The sequence below is a fragment of the Oncorhynchus keta genome, chromosome 16 (genome assembly GCF_023373465.1).
Source record: "Oncorhynchus keta strain PuntledgeMale-10-30-2019 chromosome 16, Oket_V2, whole genome shotgun sequence".
Classification (NCBI taxonomy): Eukaryota; Metazoa; Chordata; class Actinopteri; order Salmoniformes; family Salmonidae; genus Oncorhynchus; species Oncorhynchus keta.
The window spans coordinates 18,006,447-18,016,276 of record NC_068436.1 but is presented as its reverse complement, the minus strand read 5'-3'; the positions used below and the strand labels follow the sequence as shown (position 1 = coordinate 18,016,276).

The 9,830-nt window shown below is 44.3% G+C and overlaps 2 long non-coding RNA genes and 2 other non-coding genes across 5 annotated transcripts in view; 1 reads left to right on the top strand and 3 right to left on the bottom strand.

Moving 5' to 3' along the window:
• The window catches only part of LOC127908011 (uncharacterized), a 110,930-nt gene extending 107,468 nt beyond the window's left edge, over positions 1-3,462 (bottom strand). The window contains exon 1 of the long non-coding RNA XR_008065882.1: positions 3,086-3,462. This is a non-coding gene — a long non-coding RNA (uncharacterized LOC127908011). The remainder of the gene's footprint in view (positions 1-3,085) is intronic.
• Positions 1,518-5,289, top strand: LOC118372396 (uncharacterized). Of its 2 annotated transcripts, none has more exons than XR_008065870.1 (5): positions 1,518-1,618; positions 1,951-2,032; positions 2,223-2,516; positions 3,469-3,787; positions 4,138-5,289. It is a non-coding gene; the product is annotated as an uncharacterized LOC118372396 (long non-coding RNA). The 2 variants fall into 2 exon arrangements; XR_008065871.1 differs by having other exon boundaries at positions 1,608-1,637.
• Positions 5,290-8,528: 3,239 nt separating this feature from the next.
• trnak-uuu (transfer RNA lysine (anticodon UUU)) lies at positions 8,529-8,601 on the bottom strand. The gene has a single exon. It is a non-coding gene; the product is annotated as a tRNA-Lys (tRNA).
• Positions 8,602-9,265: 664 nt separating this feature from the next.
• On the bottom strand, positions 9,266-9,338 carry trnat-ugu (transfer RNA threonine (anticodon UGU)). Its single transcript has one exon. It is a non-coding gene; the product is annotated as a tRNA-Thr (tRNA).
• Between the last annotated feature and the right edge of the window lie 492 nt (positions 9,339-9,830).

Genomic DNA, 9,830 nt, shown 5'->3' with positions numbered 1-9,830 from the left:
CCCCCACATATCTAGGAAAATGTGGGGGCAGGAGGTCCTCAGGCTGAGGGGGCAGGGAGGTCCTCAGGCAGAGGGGGGCAGGGAGGTCCTCAGGCAGAGGGGGCAGGGAGGTCCTCCAGGCAGAGGGGGCAGGGAGGTCCTCAGGCAGAGGGGGCAGGGAGGTCCTCAGGCAGAGGGGGAAGGGAGGTCCTCAGGCAGAGGGGGCAGGGGGTCCTCAGGCAGAGGGGACATGGAGGTCCTCAGGCAGAGGGGGCAGGGAGGTCCTCAGGCAGAGGGGGCAGGGAGGTCCTCAGGCAGAGGGGGCAGGGAGGTCCTCAGGCAGAGGGGACAGGGAGGTCCTCAGGCAGAGGGGGCAGGGAGGTCCTCAGGCAGAGGGGGCAGGGAGGTCCTCAGGCAGAGGGGGCAGGGAGGTCCTCAGGCAGAGGGGGCAGGGGGTCCTCAGGCAGAGGGGGCAGGGAGGTCCTCAGGCAGAGGGGGCAGGGGGTCCTCAGGCAGAGGGGGGGGGCAGGGAGGTCCTCAGGCAGAGGGGGAAGGGAGGTCCTCAGGCAGAGGGGAGAGGGAGTCCTCAGGCAGAGGGGTCCTCAGGCAGAGGGGAAGGAGGTCCTCAGGCAGAGGGGGCAGGGAGGTCCTCAGGCAGAGGGGGCAGGGGGTCCTCAGGCAGAGGGAAGGGGGTCCTCAGGCAGAGGGGCAGGGGGTCCTCAGGCAGAGGGGGCAGGGAGGGGCAGAGGGGAAGGGGTCCTCAGGCAGAGGGGGCAGGGGGTCCTCAGGCAGAGGGGGCAGGGGGGTCCTCAGGCAGAGGGGCAGGGGGTCCTCAGGCAGAGGGGCAGGGAGGTCCTCAGGCAGAGGGGGCAGGGGGTCCTCAGGCAGAGGGGGCAGGGAGGAAAGTGTAATCACAAGGCTGAGACTGGGAAACACAAGGCTCAACAGGACATTGAAATTGGTAGGAAAACAACCGACTGGGTGATGTCATCACTGTCAGGAGGAGATGGAGACAGTGGAACATGTTCCATTTCAGTGCCAGCAATATGGGAGGGAAAGGGGAGATTATTGTTAGATTTAAGGAGTAATGTTTTTTTTCACCTTTATTTAACCAGGTAGGCAAGTTGAGAACAAGTTCTCATTTACAATTGCGACCTGGCCAAGATAAAGCAAAGCAGTTCGACACATACAACGACACAGAGTTACACATGGAGTAAAACAAACATACAGTCAATAATACAGTATAAACAAGTCTATATACAATGTGAGCAAATGAGGTGAGAAGGAGGTAAAGGCAAAAAAGGCCATGGTGGCAAAGTAAACACAATATAGCAAGTAAAACACTGGAATGGTAGTTTTGCAATGGAAGAATGTGCAAAGTAGAAATAAAAATAACGGGGTGCAAAATAAATAAACAAATTAAAGAGCCAATATTAAGTGAACTGCTGGGAAAATCTTCAGCGGCTGTAGTATTTAATTATGTATTTCGCTTCCTTACGGAGATGAGAATCATGGGTAGGATTTAGACCTTCCTGTCTCTGGTTAACACTCCAGTCCAGTTGGTGGCGGTAATGCGCCTTAAATAGTCCAATGAAGAAAAAGAAAACGAAAGTAGTTATTTCTCAGGACAACGCCCTAGGTAAAAAATCTATAGTTTGGTAAATTAAGTATATTCTATTGAAAATCTGTTTGTTTGGGGGTCGGGGGTGGAATATGATACTTGTTTCTTAGTTTGTAAGGTGTATGTGATGAATGAATGTTGTTTTAATGGACGGCAATGGTCTGAAAGAAAGTTTTTCATAGGGGTGTATAGTGCACACCCAAGCAGTAGTGCACACCGTAGCAAACCACAGCAAAACGTTATGCAACAAAGACGATAGTTTCTTAGTAGGCTACTATTTTAGTGTAGGCTAAATAGTTTAGGCATAACAACAATAATCCACATCTTAAAATGCTTGTTCAATTTCACAGATGTTGAATCCTGGGGCAGTAGAGCACAGCATGGGTTGGGAACTCTTCTACTGTGTTTTTACATTGATGGTTGGCCTTCTTGGTACGCTTTTCCTAAATGAATCATTTTAGATACACTATGTTCTTTTTGTGTTAACTGGCCTCTTGATCAACATCATTGAGCGTGTTCACTGTATTAGCCTAATGTTAAATATGTGGAGGATTTAGTTTGGATACAAATATGTAAACATTATAATCCTTGTATTTATTTTCCTTCCCGACCATTTCCACAGAATGCCCCTCGATTGGCAATGGTATCATTCTTAAAACTGTGAATTTGAAGCACTCTGTCACTCTCCCTTGCAATGCAACCTGTGACATTGGCATCGTTTGGAGGATTGTGGATGGCCAGGACGTTGCCAAGATTGACCAAGGAAAATTAATTGAAGGAAAGCGCTTTGAGAAGAGGGTGGAAATCAACAAAGACCTCTCTCTCACAATCAGCTCTGCGGTGTACAATGACAAGGGCTCATATGAGTGTGTCTGTGATAAACGGACTGTTGCAGATGTGAAGCTAGATGTTCTGGGTAAGCTGAACAGACATGACACAACTTTACATATTGAATGTTGCAGATGTGAAGCTAGATGTTCTGGGTAAGATGTTGCAGATGTGAAGCAATATTGTAATATTCAACTCATGTCCATTTATCCTTCATTCCCTCATCCTCCACTCCTCTCCTTTTGGCTTTCACACTACGCTAACTTTAAACCCCCCAGCACCTTCTCTCTGACCTTAACCCCCAGCACCTCTCTCTCTGATCTGACCTTAACCTTCATTCTGACCTTAACCCCCAGCACCTTCTCTTTGACCTTAACCCCCCCAGCACCTTCACTCTGCACCCTTAACCCCCAGCACCTTCTCTCTGACCTCCTAAACCCCCAGCACCCCTTCTCTCTGACCTTAACCCCCCAGCACCTTCTCTCTGACCTTAAACCCCCAGCACCTTCTTCTCTGACCTTTAACCCCCAGCACCTTCTCTCTGACTTTAACCCCCCTGCACCTTCCCCCTTCACTTTAACCCCAGCACCTTCTCTCTAACCTTAACCCCCCAGCACCTTCCCCCTTCACTTTAACCCCCAGCACCTTCTCTCTGACCTTAACCCCCCAGCACCTTCTCTCTGACTTTAACCCCCCTGCACCTTCCCCCTTCACTTTAACCCCCAGCACCTTCTCTCTAACCTTAACCCCCCAGCACCTTCCCCCTTCACTTTAACCCCCAGCACCTTCTCTCTAACCTTAACCCCCCAGCACCTTCCCCCTTCACTTTAACCCCCAGCACCTTCTCTCTAACCTTAACCCCCCAGCACCTTCCCCCTTCACTTTAACCCCCAGCACCTTCTCTCTAACCTTAACCCCCCAGCACCTTCCCCATTCACTTTAATTGTCATACATTCCATGTAGACCTATATCTAATTCAATTACTTTCATAATGGCACACCATTCAAGGCCCACCCCTCTTCTCCCTCATCATCTAACAGTCCCGACAGAAATATCAGCTCACGTCGGAGATAATGTCACACTTCACTGCTATGGCTCAACCAATAAGCAGGCAACCGATGGTAAAATGTATGTCCAGTGGGAGAAAGATGGACAGACTGTGCTGAAGATTGACCCAACCAATACTACCTTGGACCTGGATTCATCGACAGGACATCAGTGACCAGGGATGGTTACGGAGAGGGTGACCTGTCCCTCACCTTCACCGGTGTACGCCGTCTGACCAGGGGACCTACCTGTGCTTCTTCAACCAGGATAGTAAGCCAGGATATCCACATGGAGTCACTCTCACTGTTAAAGGTGGGATGTCTATTGAATTCTTTTCTCACTTAAGTATTGTATTTAATATTCACTTTTTAACGTATAGACATTGTTCTTTGTCTTATTATTATCATAGTAGTAGATGTAGTGTTAGTGTAATATTTCAAGAGAATAGTATTTAGTCATGGCAGTCTTGCTGTTTTGTATTGTTGTCTTCGCTAGTTGAGATTATATACTGGGTGGTTCGAGCCCTGAATGCTGATTGGCTGACAGCCGTGGTATATCAGCCTAAGACCACACCCCCTCGGGCCTTATTGCTTCAGTATAATATTGTTGTCATTTCCCTTATCTTTGCTGCACTAACACTACTATTTTCTATCTTTCTCTAGAAAAGCGATCGGAGGCTGCAATGATTGATAGAGAAAGGATTAGGTAACAGTGATAGGAATAATTATTCTACTTCTGTTAATCATTTGTGTGCTCGTGTTACTGGCGATTCACAAGAGAAACAGGAGACAGCCAACAGTGGGCTTCACAGTCACGGGAAAAGAGGACACCACGATGATCAACACAGCATCACCAGCACATCTGTCCATTGAGGATCTTCCTGTTCCAGTTCAGGACAGCCAACCGTTGTCAGAAGTCCGAAGAATCCAGAGTTGTTGTGATGATCATCTTGATGAGGCCACGTGTCCTGAGGGGATCGATGAACGCACAGAGGAAGAGGAGGAGCTCCATCTCCCAGTAGCTGAAAGTGGGACACTGCTAGAGCAGGAGAAGAGTAGCACAGGGAGTTGAGTTATGTATGAAGGTAGTATGTTCTGGTTGCCAACTTCTTTGTTGTCGTGAAATGTTGGATGAAATGTTCTATGTTCACTGAAGTGGATGTGGATGTCTTCCTATCATAGTTTACTATATGAATCGGTAGCCAATGACTGTAGCTTGATTGCCTTGAATCAAATGATACAGGGTTTATTTTATCTAGGGCCCAGTCTTTGCTGATGTTCTGCCTAGTCTTCCAGTTTAAAGCTAGAGATTTTACACCAGCATAAGCATTTTATTGGGGGGTGAGAGGTATAAAGGAGGATCCTTTGAGTGTGTGAATATGAAAGGGAAGCTGGTAGGGTATAAAGGAGGAATCATTCATCTCTCTGGTGGTGGTGCTACTGATATTGTAACTGGAAGGTTTACTAGTCAAGATCAATGTCACTTAATCTGGCCTTGCTTGATATCAAAGGGGATATCACAGTATGTGTAATAGACAATATCCCCACAAGAGGGCAGACGTACACCATAATTTTAAAGTAAACTATGATTATTTTTGGGTCAGTGATACACTTGGGACGTCCCTACCCTAAATCCTAACCTTAATCCACAAGCAATACTTTAATCCTTACATTAACTATTTTACATTTCAACTTCTGTGGGGTAGGCACGTCCCAAGGATCCTCGATAACAGATGAATGTATTATTATAACGTATTACATGATGCGTAATAAATATATGTATTTGCTAAATGATTATAAAGAATGTTTGCTATATTTACGTTTCTTTGATCAAATGTAAGAAATATTATTGTTCACAAAGTGTAAACCTGTGTCAACTGTTTTGAGAAACTGGCGCAAGCACCTGTAACTTTTGTAGTGATTGTCATTTTCGGTGAGTCTTTTCAGTGAGCCGGATCATTTGGCTCCGAGCCGGTCCATATGTCAGATCTGGCCAAATTATTAGATGTCCTGCAAAAACAATGTATTTTTTCTTACGCACTTAAAAAAAATCTACATGCACCAGATTGCTGTGATCTCCTCACTATTTATTGTTTCTGCAGTGAGGACTCACCCTCTTTACAATTAGTTTGTAATGTATCTGCAGAAAAATAAATAGCTCAAAAAGGAGAAGTAGCAGTATGCAAATCAGGGAGCCAAGTGAACAACTCTTTCACCAATGTGATTCGGTTCCGTTAATTCGCTTACTACCCAAAGCTAAGAGCCAATTGGTGCTTGATCCGAAAATGTGGTCTGAGGTGCCCTATGGATGGTGTGACAGAATTGCGGGCCCCCGGAGCCATGCAGAGACCAACTTGAGCTCCATACCGTATCGCCATGGCCTCTCAAATGTTGTAATAATGCAGAGGGCATGATTGGTTGAAGGTAGGTGAGGTCGGGAGGTCTTGTATAAACATAAACTCCCTTCCTTGACAGCTGCACCATCGAGAGCATCCTGTCCGGTTGCATCACCACCTGGTATGGCAACTGCTCGGCATCTGACCGTAAGGCTACAGAGGGTAGTGCATACGGCCCAGTACATCACTGGGACCAAGCTTCCTTTCCATCCAAGCCCAAAAAAGTGTCAGAGACTCCAGTCACCCAAGTCATGGACTGTTTTTCTGCTACCGCATGGCAAGCGGTACCAGAGCATCAAGTATAGGAACAAACGGCTCCTTAACAGCTTCAAGCCCCCATAATTGCTGAACAATTAACCAAATGGCCACCCGGACTATTTACATTATTTTATTGTGTTACTTTTTATTATGTTTTACTTTCGTTTATATGGTACATATTTTCTTAACTCTTCTTGAACTGCACTGTTGGTTAAACCTCTTTGGGCTGAGATCGTGCTAACGGGATCGATATAACAACAGCCAGTGAAAGTGCATGGAGCCAAATTCAAACAACAGAAATCTCATAAGTATTTGAGACCATTTTAAAGATACAATTCTTGTTAATCCCACCACAGTGTCCGATTTCAAAAGACTTCACGACAAAAGCACACCAAGCGATTATGTTAGGTGAGTGCCTAGTCACAGAAAAACACAGCCATTTTTCCAGCCAAAGAGAGGAGTCACAAAAAGCAGAAAAATAGATAAATTAATCACTAACCTTTGATGATCTTCATCAGATGATACTAATAGGACTTCATGTTACACAATACATGTATGTTTTGTTTGATAAAGTTAATATTTATATCAAAAAATCTCAGTGTACATTGGCGCGTTATTTTCCAGTAGTTCCTAAACATCCAGTGATTTTGCAGAGAGCCACATCAATTTACAGATATACTCATAATAAACATTGCTAAAACATACAACTGTTATGCATGGAACTTTAGATAAACTTCTCCTTAATGCAACCGCTGTGTCAAAAAGCTTTACCGAAAAAAGCACACCGTGCAATAATCTGAGTACAGCACTCAGAGACCAAAACAACCCAAACAGATTTCCACCATGTTGTGTAGTCAACAGAAGTCAGAAATAGCATTATAAATATTCACTTACCTTTGATGATCTTCGTCAGAATGCACTCCCAGGAATCCCAGTTCCACAATAAATGTTTGATAAAATCCATAATTTATGTCCAAATACCTCCTTTTTGTTCACGCGTTTAGCCCAGTAATCCAAAATCATGACGCGCCTGCAGACAAAAAGTCAAAAAGTTCCGTTACAGTCTGTAGAAAAGTGTCAAACGATGTATAGAATCAATCTTTAGGATGTTTTTATCATAGATCTTCAATAATGTTCCAACCGGAGAATTCCTTTGTCGGTAGAAATGCAATGGAAAGCAAGCTTACTCTTATGTGTAATGTATGTGAACACACGTGGTCAGCTCATGCCTCTCTGGCAGACCTCTGACTCAATCCCCTCTCATTCGCCACCCACTTCACAGTAGAAGCATCAAACAAGGTTCTAAAGACTGTTGACATCTAGTGGAAGCCTTAGGCAGTGCAATATGCAATATAGACACTGTGTATTCAATAGGCAATGAGTTGAAAAACTACAAACCTCAGATTTCCTACTTCCTGGTTGGATTTTTTCTCAGGTTTTTGCCTGCCATATTAGTTCTGTTATACTCACAGACATCATTCAAACAGTTTTAGGAACTTCAGAGTGTTTGCTAACCAAATATACTAATAATATGCATATATTAGCTTCTGGGACTGAGTAGCAGACAGTTTACTCTGGGCACCTTATTTATCCAAGCTACTCAATACTGCCCCCATCCATAACAAGTTTTAAGGTCTACACGTGTTGTATTTGACGCATGTGACAAAGTGTGATTTGATTTGATCTTCCTTCACAACAGCCCTGCGCTGCTCCGCATAGTATAATAAGTATACATGCCCTGACTTCTGTAGAGGCCATATCACGGTAAATGCTTGACAGCCAAGGCAGACATCAGATTGAACATGTAGCGCCTTTGATGGTTTGGCACTGCGGTTGTGGCGGAGGGATTTCATGACCTGGCGCTGGTTATGTGCCTGCTAGCTAAATAATGTGAGGCAAGAACACACCAACTAAAACACTGTCCCTCGTGTAAGTTATAAGAGAAGTCGACGCTTTAGGTGTAATTATTGCGTTAATGTATTGTTACTATAATGTCACACAACGTATCAGACTTGTTTGCAGCTATCCAATACAACTAGATAACGTTAGCTAACTAGAGAGCACCGTGTTCGCTAGCTCGATCGCTAGTTCGGTTGGAAAATTTGGTTGGCTTTCTTAATTTCAGTTCACTTATTTGAAAAATTGTTAAATATCACACATTGTATTGTGTATTAAAAAGCGTCCTTCTCTACTTGAAAATATGGTTTTGATGGGTTTGTCGAGCTAGCTAAAGTTAACAAGTCTAACACCAGATGTAACGTTATAGCATGTATTTCCCAACATGATTCCAACTAACCTCAGTCACAGAAGCTATCGAGGCCGATAATAATATTCGTTAACGTTCGGTCTGTCTATGCAGATGAGGAAGAAGGCAACCGAGAGCGGTAAAAAAAAAACTACCGCCCGAACAGGGACTTGAACCCTGGACCCTCAGATTAAAAGTCTGATGCTCTACCGACTGAGCTATCCGGGCTCTGACTGGCAGAGAAAGTGGAAAGATTTTGATTTTAAAAAGTCGTAGGGTAGATCACGTCTCGACTTGCTCGGAAAGCGACTATTCGCTACTACAGCGCATTGTTTCTGTATTGCTCAGCTCAAGGGCACTTTTCAACCCCATAGCTAACGTTACTGTAAGGGTATTGCAGGCAGCATCGTAGCGTTTATAACACAGATTAATAGAGCTTTGGTTTTACCCACAGGTGAATAGGGACAGTTATCGTATCTTTGGTTATACTAACGTTAGTTTAGCTCGTTACTGTAGCTACATCATATCTCGCTAGTGTTCCATTTCATTCTGTGGTCGGCTAACCTAGTACCGGCGCAAAGATACACTATTGGCAATGTGTACGTGTTGATAATAATACCCTACCGATGCAAAGATACACCATTGGCCATTTGTAAGTGTCAATATGCACGGAAAAGCTATTCTCAGCCTCTGTGTTGTTCCTTTAATCTTCATTTATTGGCAATTCATTGTTTTCCTCTGATCAACATACGTCATTTATTAACGTCATTAACGTGAGCAAAAATAAAATGAGACTAATGCATCGTGGCAGTTATTTTTTGTCTTGTCCAAGTTTAGGACGTGAAAGACCGACGTGTTGATCCGATTAAAGGGAAGAAAAAAAAAAGTGTACAGGCCCCAGCGAGATTTGAACTCGCGACCCCTGGTTTACAAGACCAGTGCTCTAACCCCTGAGCTATGGAGCCCTGTTCTGTTGAGCCTGAAACGCAGACTGTTTTTGACTGTGGCATGGATAGTTTTTCATTAGAGTTCTATTAGCATTCTAAAAATATATATGGTTGCTTGCAAAGACCTCAATTGATCGATTTAATTTTATTGGTAAAACATCCTTATATCAGTATTTTAAATCAACACGATAAAGACAACAACAATATCCTGCATTCTGACTTGCAATGTGTTTTCAACTTCAACCACTAGATGGCGTCAAAGAACGACATTTGTCAACAAGCCTTTCAGAAGTTGTTTGTAGCCTGTCATTTGTTGCGCTCAAGTGGATAATTAAGCAATAAGGCCCCGAGGGGTGTGGTATTATGACCAAAATCCGCTGTCCCTTTACAACGCAACGCGGAGTGCCTGGATACAGCCTTTAGCCGTGGTATACTGGTTCCCAACATAATTGCAAATGAGTCTTCCAAATGGACAATGACACCAAGCATACTTACAAAGTTGTGGCAAAA